This window comes from Rhamphochromis sp. 'chilingali' (assembly GCF_963969265.1).
Source record: "Rhamphochromis sp. 'chilingali' genome assembly, chromosome: 5".
Taxonomy (NCBI): domain Eukaryota; kingdom Metazoa; phylum Chordata; class Actinopteri; order Cichliformes; family Cichlidae; genus Rhamphochromis; species Rhamphochromis sp. 'chilingali'.
The window spans coordinates 23,754,756-23,768,706 of record NC_137932.1 but is presented as its reverse complement, the minus strand read 5'-3'; the positions used below and the strand labels follow the sequence as shown (position 1 = coordinate 23,768,706).

The 13,951-nt window shown below is 42.1% G+C and overlaps 1 pseudogene across 1 annotated transcript; it reads left to right on the top strand.

Annotated features, from left to right (window-relative positions):
* The first annotated feature begins 5,890 nt into the window (after window positions 1-5,890).
* Window positions 5,891-13,951, top strand: LOC308397584 (cytochrome P450 2K1-like; annotated as a pseudogene). The gene is made up of 7 exons: window positions 5,891-6,046; window positions 6,160-6,331; window positions 6,420-6,528; window positions 6,830-6,850; window positions 8,679-8,863; window positions 9,337-9,469; window positions 13,764-13,951. The product of its transcript is annotated as a cytochrome P450 2K1-like (transcript).

The following is a 13,951-nucleotide window of genomic DNA, read 5'->3' as shown; positions in this document are numbered from 1 at the left end:
CTCTTCTTCTCCCTTGACTGCAGCATGCCTCATACAATAAATAGCCACAGCTGGGGAAGGGCTATTCCCAAAAACATGAACCCTCATTCTATAGTCACAAATACCTTGGTCGGGATCATTATCTTCATACCAAAGGAATCTCAGATAATCCCTATGATCCTCTCTCACTTCAAAACAATAAAACATTTGTTGCACATCAGCTGGAAATGCTACAGGCTCTTTCCTAAAACCCATAAGGACACCCAGTAGTGTGTTATTCAGGTCGGGTCCACTTAATAAGACTTTGTTAAGGGACTGTCCTTCAAATTCTGCACTTGAGTCAAAGACTACTCTCAGCTGATTAGGGTTTTGTGGGTGGTACACACCGAAGGATGGCAAGTACCAGTGTTCTTTGTTTGAGTCCAAATGTGGAGCGACTTCTGCATGATCATTGTCCTGCATGTTTTGAATGAATTCGATATATTGTCTTTTCATGGGTTCCGGTCCAGTGTCTTTCTGAGAGATTGGAGGCGCTTGAATGCTTGCTCTCTGTTACTCGGAAGCTCTGGTCTTGGAGAGCGGAATGGCAAAGGCGCCACCCAGCTGTTACATTCATTTTGATACACCTCCTTCTCCATGATGTCAATGAAGTCTTTGTCCTCTACTGACGGTGCTGGTTTGTCATCATCTTTTGTCCTGTCAAAAACAATTTCTCCCAGTTGATTGGTGTTTGTGTTTCCCCTGTCCTTTTTGGGGTCAGGTGTGGTGTTTAACTGGTCTTTGATTTGAAACGTGTTAGGACATGGGCAGAGGTAAGAAGCACGGCCATTCTGAAGAATATGTGTTTTGAGAACACTCACACTAGGGGGCTTATGCGTCTTTCCCATGCAGGCTTCCCCAACTATAACCCAGCCTAAATCCAAACGCTGCGCATAAGGTGTATTGTGTGGCCCACTGATTGTCTCTCTGACTTTGTGTACCTGTATAATGTCTCTTCCCAAAAGCGACAGAATAGGTACTTGTTATTCTACAGGAGGTACTTTTTCAGCTATCTTCTGTAAGTGTGGGAACTTCATGGCCACTTGTGGAGAGGGAATCTCTCTTCTGTCGTCTGGAATCATGTCCCATTCAATCAGGTTTGGGAGTGGGAGCTTTACTTTACCATCCATTGACTCAATCATGAAGTTTATTGCCGTTCTGCCGACATTATCTGACAGTCCTGAGCATGTTCTGAGCTTGTAAGTCTCTGAGCGTGTCTTAATATTAAAGAGCTCAAAAAACTGAGACTTAGCTAGTGACTTGTTACTTTGTTCATCAAGCACTGCATACATCTTTCTAGCCTGTTCTTTTTCACCTTCTGGATAGACTAACACAGGACTTATTTTTGAGCATGAATGTGGGCTATCTTCATCACCACAGACTTCTGTGCATTTGGAAACAACTGAGGCATTTGAACTATCCTGTGTCTCCCCGCCATCATCTTTATCAGCTCCAGAGCTCTCAGATGGAGCAGGGGGTGGACCTGGATGTAGCACTGCTAAATGCCTGTCGCTACCACAGTCCATACATTTTATTTGAGCCCTGCAGTCCCTTGCTAGATGTTGAGTAGAGCCACAGCATTTAAAACAGATTCTGTTCTCTTTTAAAAATGACTTGCGCTCATCTATGGGCTTTGCTCTAAAACTCTTGCACCTTTTACAGTTTTTTCTGAATGCTTAAACCCTAACTGTGATTCCTGTAGCACAATCTCTAAAACTATTCAGACTTATAGCAAAACTACTCACTGAGTTTGCAAAACTAAAAGCACAAAAACTGCTTTGCACTCAGTTTGCAATTTTGTAACACACACTTTGCAAAACTGTAGGCACAATTCACTGCACAACACTCAATTACCAAATTTCCAACACACTCCTAGCAAAAGTATACACATGTATGGCTATCATTAACACTAATTTGCCAACTGTCTGGCACACTTTCACATGTGAAAACTTTTTTAGATAATTAGTTCACTTTGCAATCAGCCTAAGCACTATAATACAGGTAAGCTGTGTGTGCGGAGTACAATGGAGGGAGCAGGAAGAGTGAGAAGTAGAGGAGGCCGAGGAAGAGGACGTGGAGGTGAAGAAGTAGGATGAAGAGGACGACAAGGACAAGGAGGAGCAAGAGGAAGACGAGGAGGGGGGAGAGGAAGATGAGGAGGGGGGAGAGGAAGGGTAGGAAGAGTAAGAAATAGAATTGCTGATGACATCAGAGCTACAATAGTGAACCATGTAATCAACCGTGGAATGACCCTGAGGGTAGCTGGCCAACGGGTCCAGCCTAACTTGAGCCGCTACACTGTAGCAAGTACCATAAGGACATCTTGAAATGAGAATCGGTGAGTACAGTCACTTCGCACAAAGATTTGTAGCACTGCCATATGCCAATGAGAAACACACCAATACCATTGATGTAAAAATACTGAAATTGTTACTTTACAGAATTGCTAGATGACCAGATGCTGGGACAGAGGAAGCATGTTCACTGCAGACCAAGTAACCCATATAGTCATTATGGCGATTGCAAATAATCCTATACTTGGAAATAAACACTTGTGTTTGTTTTGATGTGTGTGAATAAACACCAGTACTTGAAGTTTGGATCCCTCTATGCTTATGGATCTATGACAGAAGTATGAGCTCAAACTGACATAGCCTACCTTGTGCACAGAGAAAGCAAAGGCCAGATGTGTTTTGTATTCATACCATCAGTGTGCAGTTGGCGCATTGTGTGCTTAGTAGATGATGGCTTGTGTGTACTGTTTGATACGGAAACACCATTTTTACAAAGGTGTGAAGAGTTAATCTAGCTGTGTTTGCTTTTGCAAGAGAACTACAATGTTTTGATTATTGGGTGACAGGTTTTCTTATTTGTGTGAAGAGTTTTGCAAAATTAGCCAATAGTTACAAAAAATGTGCTTAAGCAATCAGAAAAAACTGTAAGAGGGTGACGCTTCTTATGTATTGGGCATACCTTGTCAGGGCTTTCTATAGGCTTGCTGTAACTATTTTGAGGTGAACTAGTGCCTGTAGGAATGTCCATTTTGTGTACACTAATCACTTGCCTGTTACTGCCTCTGAAGCTTTTCTCCTTCTTGAAGCTTGTGTCGGCAGGAGGTGTGATGACAAAGCTTGGGTCGTTTCTTATTTTGGCTTGTTGTCTTACAAACTTTGAAAAGACACTGAAAGGGGGGGAAACAACTTTATGTTCTTCTTTGTACTTTGCTCCTGTTGCAATCCATTTTTCCTGCAGTCCATATGGTAACTTTTCCACAATGGGGTTGACTCCGCGAGCTGTGTCCAAATATGAGAGGCCTGGTAGGTATCCTCCATCTTTTGCACATTCTATTTCCTGAAGAACGTCACCCAGCTCTCTTAACTTTGTGTTGTCTCTGTTGTTTAGTTTGGGAAACTGTTCAATCTTTTTTAACAGTGCATTTTCTACCACTTCTGGAGATCCATAACATTCCTCGAGTCTTTGCCACACAAGGTTGAGAGCTGCAGCTGGATTAAAGACATGGACTGATCGGATTCTTTTGGCCTGGTGACCAGACTCAACTCCAAGCCAATTGACCATTAAATCTAGCTCCTCTTGAGGTGTAACATGCAAGTCTTTAATAGCACTTTGAAATGACGCCTTCCACTCACAGTAGTTTTCTGGGTGGTCATCAAACTGCAAAAGTCCAGTACTTAACATTTCCCTCTGTGTCAGGTACCTTGTAATATCCTGGACACCCTGTGTCTCTGTTGATGTTTGAAGAGTGTCGTACGGATAAGGTTTGGGGGAATCCAGTCTCTCTCTCTGTTGTGTTTGGAGTTCCACTTTAACATTAGCCTTTTGAGCACTATGTGAGCCGTCTTTGTCTATATCTGCATTCATAGCCATTTCGCATTGTTCACGTGCAGCTTTGTGACAGGCAAGTGGATCTACTTTTAATTTGAATTCTTCAAGGGAAATATCTGAGTGTTTTTGTACATACTCTGCTGTGCGTTGTTTTGAACTAGCGGGTGGTCCCACCAATGGATAGCGCAGTTCACTTTTTGAGAGTCACTCCTCCTCTTCTTCATAAACTGCAACCTCTGCTTCTGCAACTGCAACAGCCTTTTGACAACTCAAAACATGTAAATTAGCCTCAAGTTCAGTTTTTTGTTTCATTATAGCTGCTTCTCTTTCTGAATACGCCAGCTGTGCATGTGCAGCCTCTGCTTTTGCTCGTGCTTTAAGTGCTGCAGAACTTGTGGATGAACGCTTGGATGTACGCGAGCATCTAGACTCCCCCTGTGTGTCTGCGTTGCTTGCATTATCCTTGTTCTCCATATCCACTGCGTTGTGCACTTGTTCTGTTTCTCTTTGGTCTAGTGTTTCTTCCTCTTCTGGAAGATCCAGTTGATTTTGCTTTCCTGACCGTAGACTCATAACTGATGTGCTGAAAATAGCTCCTCCTGCCCGCTGCGCTAATGTCTTTTTACTGTGTGTCTGCGCCCTGAGTCTCTTAGTTTCACCAGCTAGACAGTGAGATAACGATGCTCCAATAACCAGACTTATTTTCCTTTTTGCGCTGATTTATTGAAGAATGGCCTCTGACCATTGCCTTCTCTTTGACCATCGTAAAACTGAAAGTACAAAATACTGTATTAGCTAACTAACATTGTAAACTAGCTTGTTACACTCTTACTGCAAGCTAACAAGATAAAACTTTCAAATGTACAAGTTATCGTACCATTTTTACACAAAACTGAAGATAATAATTATTTTATCGACACTCATACTTACAGACATATCTTGTCCAAGGCAACAACATGTTAAGGTCCGTATCAGCTTAGAACGATAACATTACGGTATCACTTTCCGCCATCTTTTATTTCTTCTTCACGTTCTCATTTTTTCCCCTTTCCAAAGTAACCAAACCCATATTACAAAGCAGCCACTAGAGGGAGCTCTAGGGCAGTTTACAACTATGATATCCAATTTAAGTTATAAAAGGCAGAACAGATATTATTGATGCAATGAACTGCAAAAAATACTGTGCTGCTCTTTTTCTTGACTGGAAGCTTGAAGCTTTTTGACACAATAACCATGCCATTTTAGTAAACAGACTAAACAATATTGGTTTATCTTTAATTTCTTTGTCAAATTACTTTCTTCTTCCTCTTTTCTCCCAGTACCCAAAGGAGTTCCTCAGGGCTCCATATTAGGACCGTTGGTCTTTATCTCTATATGAATAACCTTTCTGATAATTTATCAAATGCAGCATTCCATCTTTTTGCAGATGACACAACTATTTATTCTTCATCTCCTACAGTAGCACAAACCCTTGAATTTCTGCAGTCTGCCTTCAGTCCCATTTAACTTAACTTACGGTGTTAAATGTAGACAAATCCGAGTTCATGTTGTTCTCAAATGGCAGAGTTGTTTCCTAAAAATAAAACAATTCAAGGTGCTGAAATTGTTCACATCTTAAAAGTATCTAGGTATTATTATAGATCAGAATTTGCCAATTATAGAAGTGTACACTAAAAGAGAAAGTATGCTGTATAGTGCAGACTAGGACCTGAGGCACCACACCAGCTCCAGCTGCAGCATCAAGAGCCTTTGAGTCTGTCTCTCTCTCTCTTCAACCCACCTGCCAGTCATTAAGCAATTAATTCACTACCACAGAAGTCACAGTCTAGTGTGCTAGCTGTGGTTTATATACATGTTTCTTGCTCTTTGACAATGTCTAAAAAAATAGTTTTTCTATAAATTTTGAAACATTCTGAGAAAAAAAATTGTCTCTTTCAGTTCAAATAACACATTTTGGATATTTTCTTTCAAGGCCATGGGGACAATAGATGCTGTTTTTATTGAGTCAACAAACTCTGTCTTCTTAGTAATGGTTCTGATTGTGCTGATACTGATCCTCTTCATCTCTTCCTCAAGCTTCAGTTCCAAAAGAAATGTAAAGGAGCCTCCAGGACCGAGAGCATTTCCCCTACTGGGGAATCTTCTGCAGCTGGACCTGAAAAGACTTGATATCTCATTAATGGAGGTCAGTTTTTTTTGTGGCAACTTTTCAGGGATTTTTTTCCCCCCCTCTGGCAGCTTTTTCACCTTTGATCTTCCGATGTCTGTGAAAATATCAACATACTCCACTGTTCTTAGTTATTTAAGAAATATGGATCAGTCTTCACCATCTATCTGGGACCTAAAAAAAGTGGTGGTACTGGCAGGATACAGGACAGTGAAGGAGGCACTTGTTGATTGCATGTTTGCATGTGAAGACAAGATTATGGAGGAATGTCAATACCTATTGATATTTTCAAGAAATCTAAAGGTACAGTTGAGTTTGTTTAAACTGGGATGAACTAGTATTATCTGAAATTTTACTTAAATATCTTTTTTTTTCCTTTTTTGGGGGGGAGGGCACAGGAGAAGCTTTTGATACAACCCAACCAATTAACTGTGCAGTCTCTAACATAATCTGCTCCATTGTCTATGGACACAGATTTGAATATGATGATTCAATCATTTGCTAATGTTAATGTCTATGTGCAACGTGTTGAAATTTTTTCTGTTAATCAATAGAGAGAGATTATTTTCATAGTGGAGTCTTTGTTTTGTTTTTTTGTTTTTTTTTGTAAAGAATAACTTTTGTTCTTGAACCTGCATCACAGAGCTTTGAAGTAAATGTAAAATAAGTGTTGGACAACTTTTTTTTTATACTACTGAAGCTCCTTAAACTTTATTTTAGTGACTTTGCTGTTAAATGTCTATGGGCAGAAGGCTGGGATTATCAAAAGTCACTTCCATGATGATAACCTTTTAATTACAGTAATGAATCTGTTTGCTGCCGGCAAACACTGAGATGAGATGGGCACTTCTGCTTATAGCCAAATATCCAAAGATATAGGGCGAGGTGCCTGAGTAATCCTCGATTTGAAAATGCCAATGGACAGGAAGGAGTGACCATAACAAAATCAAAGGAAAGAAGTGATGTAAATTGCATTTCTTGACTATACAGTGGGGCAAAAAAGTATTTAGTCAGCCACCGATTGTGCAAGTTCCCCCACTTAAAATGATGACAGAGGTCAGTAATTTGCACCAGAGGTACACTTCAACTGTGAGAGACAGAATGTGAAAAAAAAAAAAAATCCATGAATCCACATGGTAGGATTTGTAAAGAATTTATTCGTAAATCAGGGTGGAAAATAAGTATTTGGTCAATAACAAAAATACAACTCAATACTTTGTAACATAACCTTTGTTGGCAATAACAGAGGTCAAACGTTTACTATAGGTCTTTACCAGGTTTGCACACACAGTAGCTGGTATTTTGGCCCATTCCTCCATGCAGATCTTCTCGAGAGCAGTGAAGTTTTGGGGCTGTCGCCGAGCAACACGGACTTTCAACTCCCGCCACAGATTTTCTATGGGGTTGAGGTCTGGAGACTGGCTAGGCCACTCCAGGACTTTCAAATGCTTCTTACGGAGCCACTCCTTTGTTGCCCGGGCGGTGTGTTTTGGATCATTGTCATGTTGGAAGACCCAGCCTCGTTTCATCTTCAAAGTTCTCACTGATGGAAGGAGGTTTTGGCTCAAAATCTCACGATACATGGCCCCATTCATTCTGTCCTTAACACGGATCAGTCGTCCTGTCCCCTTGGCAGAAAAACAGCCCCATAGCATGATGTTTCCACCCCCATGCTTCACAGTAGGTATGGTGTTCTTGGGATGCAACTCAGTATTCTTCTTCCTCCAAACACGACGAGTTGAGTTTATACCAAAAAGTTCTACTTTGGTTTCATCTGACCACATGACATTCTCCCAATCCTCTGCTGTATCATCCATGTGCTCTCTGGCAAACTTCAGACGGGCCTGGACATGCACTGGCTTCAGCAGCGGAACACGTCTGGCACTGCGGGATTTGATTCCCTGCCGTTGTAGTGTGTTACTGATGGTGACCTTTGTTACTTTGGTCCCAGCTCTCTGCAGGTCATTCCCCAGGTCCCCCCGTGTGGTTCTGGGATCTTTGCTCACCGTTCTCATGATCATTTTGACCCCACGGGATGAGATCTTGCGTGGAGCCCCAGATCGAGGGAGATTATCAGTGGTCTTGTATGTCTTCCATTTTCTGATGATTGCTCCCACCGTTGATTTTTTTCACACCAAGCTGCTTGCCTATTGTAGATTCACTCTTCCCAGTCTGGTGCAGGTCTACAATACTTTTCCTGGTGTCCTTCGAAAGCTCTTTGGTCTTGGCCATGGCGGAGTTTGGAGTCTGACTGTTTGAGGCTGTGGACAGGTGTCTTTTATACAGATGATGGGTTCAAACAGGTGCCATTCATACAGGTAACGAGTGGGGGACAGAAAAGCTTCTTACAGAAGACGTTACAGGTCTGTGAGAGCCAGAGATTTTCCTTGTTTGAGGTGACCAAATACTTATTTTCCACCCTGATTTACGAATAAATTCTTTACAAATCCTACCTTGTGAATTCATGGATTTTTTTTTCACATTCTGTCTCTCACAGTTGAAGTGTACCTCTGGTGCAAATTACTGACCTCTGTCATCATTTTAAGTGGGGGAACTTGCACAATCGGTGGCTGACTAAATACTTTTTTGCCCCACTGTAGCTTAGGGTTTTCAGAGATAAAATGTGTCCACTTTGTCTTTCATGTACCAGAAGAGGTCCAGGAGGAGCTGAGGAGGGTCATAGAAGACCAACAGGTGCAGGTTGCTGACAGGAAAAGTCTGCCCTTCACTGACACCGTCATCCATGAGATACAGAGACTGAGCAGCATCATCCCCACTACACTTCCCCACAAAACCACCCGAGACATCACTTTTCAGTCTAACCTTCTCGATAAAGTGAGAAGGTTAGACTGAATAACCCACCTCCTATATTCTCATTGGTTTAACTGAATGCATAAAACTGAATCTTGAAGGCAGGTTGTTAAGCAACTGCAGAAAGAGGGGAATGATTGGCCTTAGAAAACACGTATGTGCTGTTTCTTTTCATTCCGGTCCTTTTTGTGCCTCATGTGCTAATGGGGTTTTGCCAGTAGGGGGCGCTGTATTTGAGAGGGCTCATGAATGCCTCTATAAAAGAAGACTGATTTGTGAATGGGAGAATAAAAATGTTTGGAGCAGACGCTCGCGAAACACAAGTGGATGCTGTGTAATTATTCAAAGCTATACGAAGACAACACATGGTACCAGGAGTAAAAGTGGGAGAGCGGAAGCGATAGTAGCTCAAAGTTCTGTTTGAGATGGAAAGTTTGAAGCCTCCGGAAGGACTGAAACTGGTGGGGAATGTGGACAGCAACTGGCGGTGTTTTAAGCAGCAGTTTGAGCTGTACATGGCTGCCATGGGACTGGACTCTAAACCCGATGCCAGGAAAATTGCATTGCTGCTCACGGTAGCTGGTCCTCAAGCCATTGAAGTCTTCAACACGTTTGAGTTTGAGGAAGTTGGTGACAGGAATAAGTATGACAGAATGGTTGAAAAGTTTGATGCACACTGTTCACCACAGAAGAACACAGTATATGAAAGGTATGTTTTCCAATCTCGGATGCAGCAACCAGAAGAAACTTTTGATTGCTTTGTGACTGATTTGAAGCTAAAGGCACAGTCATGTGATTTTGGAGAGCTGAAAGATTCTATGGTTCGTGATCAAATTGTGTATGGGATCCATGATAAATGGACTAGAGAACGGCTGCTCAGAGATTCCAAGTTAACTCTGGATGAAGCAGAAAGACTGTGTCATGCGAGTGAGTTAGCCCTGCAGCATGCAAAGACATTTAATGAGACGAGCGTCGCTGCAGTACCTGATAGTGCAAGAATAGCTGTGGTTAAAAAGAAAATGAGGAAGAATATGTCGCAGAAGCCCAGCAATGATGATACAGTGTACTCCTGTAAGCGATGTGGTAGCAGACATGAACCTAGACAGTGTCCAGCTTATGGCAAAAGATGTTTGAAATGCGATGGGAAAAATCATTTTGCCAAACAATGTCTGTCGGAAGCCAAACCCAAATCAGTGCATGTAGTTGAAGAGACTGACTTAAGCGAGACTTTCTTTGTGGGCATAGTGTCACTTGAGGATGTAAAAAGTGAGCATAACGAAGCAGAGGACAGTGAGCGATGCTCAGATTATGAAGACACATGGATTGTTTCACTCCCAATACAAGGAGCTTTGGTGGCACTAAGGATTGATACAGGTGCGCAGGCGAACCTAATCAGCATGACAGAGATCCATGCCATGAAACCAAAGCCCAAAATAATAAAGAAAAGAGTACCTCTAAAAGACTACAATGGAAAGTATATTGAGAGCAGTGGTCAATGCAGGCTTAAAGTGACAATAAAACATAAAGATTATGATGTATTGTTTAATGTTGTTCCAGAAGGTCGTGAATCACTGCTGGGTGGCGTGACATCCAAAAGATTGAACCTAGTAGAAAGAGTGTATCACATCAGCTGTCCAGAAACAGAAAGTGGACAGCGCGGAGCAGTTGACTCCATTGTACAGCATTATGAGGATATCTTCAAAGGTTTGGGATGTCTACCATGCAATTACAGTATCCAGCTGAAAGAGGATGCAAAGCCAGTGATCCATGCACCACGTAGAGTCCCAGCTCCATTGAAGGACCGTTTAAAGAAAGAACTTAACAGGATGTTACAGTTGCAGGTCATTACAAAAGTGGAAGAACCGACTGCGTGGGTAAACTCAATGGTGTGTGTGGATAAAAGGAATAAAAACAATGATTTGAGAATATGCATGGACCCTGGCGATTTAAATCAAGCCATAAAACGTGAGCACTACCAGATACCAAAGCGTGAAGAGGTTGCAAGTGAAATGGCAGGCGCCAAATACTTTTCAAAGCTAGATGCAGCACAGGGTTTTTGGCAAATAAAGCTGGATGAGAAAAGTTCAAAATACTGTACTTTCAATACACCTTTTGGCACGTATAGATTCCTCAGAATGCCATTTGGCATAATCTCAGCATCTGAGATTTTTCATCGTGCCATGGACAACATGTTAGAGGGTTTACAAGGTGTTCGCTGTTATGTTGATGATGTGGTTATATGGGGCTCCACCCTACAAGAACATAATGAAAGACTGGTGAAGGTGCTGCAGCGGATGAGGGAGAATGGATTGAAGCTAAATCGTGACAAGTGTCATTTTGGTGTGAAGGAAATAACATTTCTGGGAGACAAATTCTCTGCTGGAGGTATTGAGCCAGATGAAAGAAAAGTAAAAGCCATCGCAACAATGCCACGCCCGACAGATAAGAGAGGTGTGCTCAGAGTGATGGGAATGATAAACTTTGTAGGAAAATTCATACCTAACTTGTCAGTGAGAACATCAGCACTAAGGGAGTTACTTCGTGATTCCATAGAATTTAAATGGTCAGCGAGGCATGAACAAGAATGGAATGATTTGAAAACCACACTGACAACGTGCCCGGTGCTTGCCTATTATGATCCAACTAAGAGTCTGAAAATCTCGACAGATGCCTCAAAGGATGGGCTTGGAGCTGTTTTACTTCAGGCTGAAGAAGGGAGTTGGAAACCAGTTGCTTATGCTTCTAGATCCATGACTAAGTCTGAAACCAGATATGCTCAGATTGAGAAAGAATGTCTCGGACTGGCATATGGACTTGATATTTTTCACTGTTATGTTTATGGTCTTCCTACCTTTACAGTTGAGACAGATCATCGTCCTTTGGTGTCAATCATTAAGAAAAATCTGAATCAGATGTCGCCGAGGATTCAACGTCTCATGATGAAACTGCAAAGGTACAGCTTTGACTTGATATACACACCAGGAAAGCATTTAGCTTTAGCGGATGCACTGTCGCGAGCATCAGAGGTGTGTCACGCAAGCTCCACTGAGAAAGAAGTAGACGATCATGTTAATATGATAGTGGAGTCTCTGCCAGTGTCTGACGCAAAGATAAAACAAATATGCGAGGAGACAGCTGCAGACAGGGAGCTGCAAACGGTGATGGAAAATATCCAAGTAGACTGGCCCAAAGGGTCTTGTTCAAAGTATTATCATGTTAGATCGGAGCTCAATGTGGTAAATGGACTGCTGTTGAGAGGCAATAGGATTGTGATACCACATAGTCTGAGACAGCTGATACTTCAAAGAATACATGAGGGACATCTGGGAATAGAAAAGTGTAAAAGGAGGGCTAGAGACACTGTGTACTGGCCTGGCATTAATAAAGACATTGAGACCATGGTCGGAAAGTGTGAAACATGTAACAAGTTTCAGAGCAGACAGGCAAGAGAACCCATGATGATTCCTGAACTTCCTACAGCGCCTTGGAGGAAAGTCGGAACAGATTTATTTCATTTTAATGGGAAAGACTATCTGTTGGTGATAGATTATTACTCTAACTTTCCTGAGATTGCTCTGCTTACAAGTACAACTGCTAATAATGTGATCACACATGTGAAGTCTATCTTTTCCAGGCATGGAATACCTGAAACTGTCATTAGTGACAATGGTCCTTGCTATAATTGCAAAGAATGGCAGAATTTCGCAAGAGAATACGGCTTTAAACATGTCACATCAAGTCCTCAACATCCACAGGCAAATGGCAAGGCTGAAAAAGGAGTGCATATCATCAAGCAGCTTCTGAAGAAGGCTACAGACAGTCGATCAGATCCTTATTTAGCTATGCTGAGCTACAGGACTGCTCCTCTTGACTGTGGTTTATCCCCTGCAGAATTGCTGATGAATCGTAAGCTACACACAACTTTGCCCTGCTATGCAGAAAGCAAGCAGAGTGAAGAAATTATAAAAAAGCAGGAGCATCTGAAATGGAAGCAAAAACTGCAATACGACAAGGGAACAAGAGCACTTGGATTGCTTGCAAAGGATGATGTAGTGAGAATCCAAGATCAGAATGCATGGAGCAGGAAAGCCATTGTTCTTCAGGAAGCAGGTCCGAGATCATATGACGTAAGAACTGAAGAAGGTCATGTGTTCAGAAGGAACCGTCGTAACTTGCTGAAGACTAAAGAGACATTTCAGGAGGAACAATATGGTGAGGAAGATGAAAATGTTGATGTGTCACATGCAGAGATAGTGTCTGGTTTAAAACCACTGGATGGACATGAGCATGTGGAGAAAAGTGCAGTTGTTTCAGAACCTGTATTGAGGAGGTCAGAGCGTAAGGTCAAAAGACCAGTTAGGCTTAATCTGTAAAGCTACGACTGGATTTGTTTTTATCTTATATTCTGATGGTGTTGGAAAAAAAATATATACTGATGTAAAACAATTCAGAGAAAAGGGGATGTGGTGATGTGTGGGTGTTCATGTGCTAATGGGGTTTTGCCAGTAGGGGGCGCTGTATTTGAGAGGGCTCATGAATGCCTCTATAAAAGAAGACTGATTTGTGAATGGGAGAATAAAAATGTTTGGAGCAGACGCTCGCGAAACACAAGTGGATGCTGTGTAATTATTCAAAGCTATACGAAGACAACACACTGCCTTCTCGTTATTATTCCCCATATAGAGGATTTTCCATTTCTGTATTGTAATTTGTGTTTCCTTTCTTGACACCTGTCCTGCATGATCCAGAGGAGTGGGAGAGACCACGCAGCTTTTATCCTGCTCACTTCCTGGACAAAGAGAAAAAGTTTGTTAAGTGAGATGCCTTCATTCCATTTTCTGCAGTTTTGTGAGCTCAGCCATCATTGCTTAGGTTACATCTACTGACAGGACAGCTGAAGTTATTCTTCAATTGTCTCTTACAGGTCGCAGGGTTTGCCTCGGAGAGAGTCTGGCCAGGATGGAGCTCTTCCTCTTCTTCAGCACCCTCCTGCACCATTTTCGTTTCGCTCCTGCACCTGGAGTTTCAGAGGATGAATTGGCTCTCACGCTAAGTGTGGGCGCTACTCTCGGACCTTCACCTCACAAACTGTATGCTGTTTCCTGTATGTGA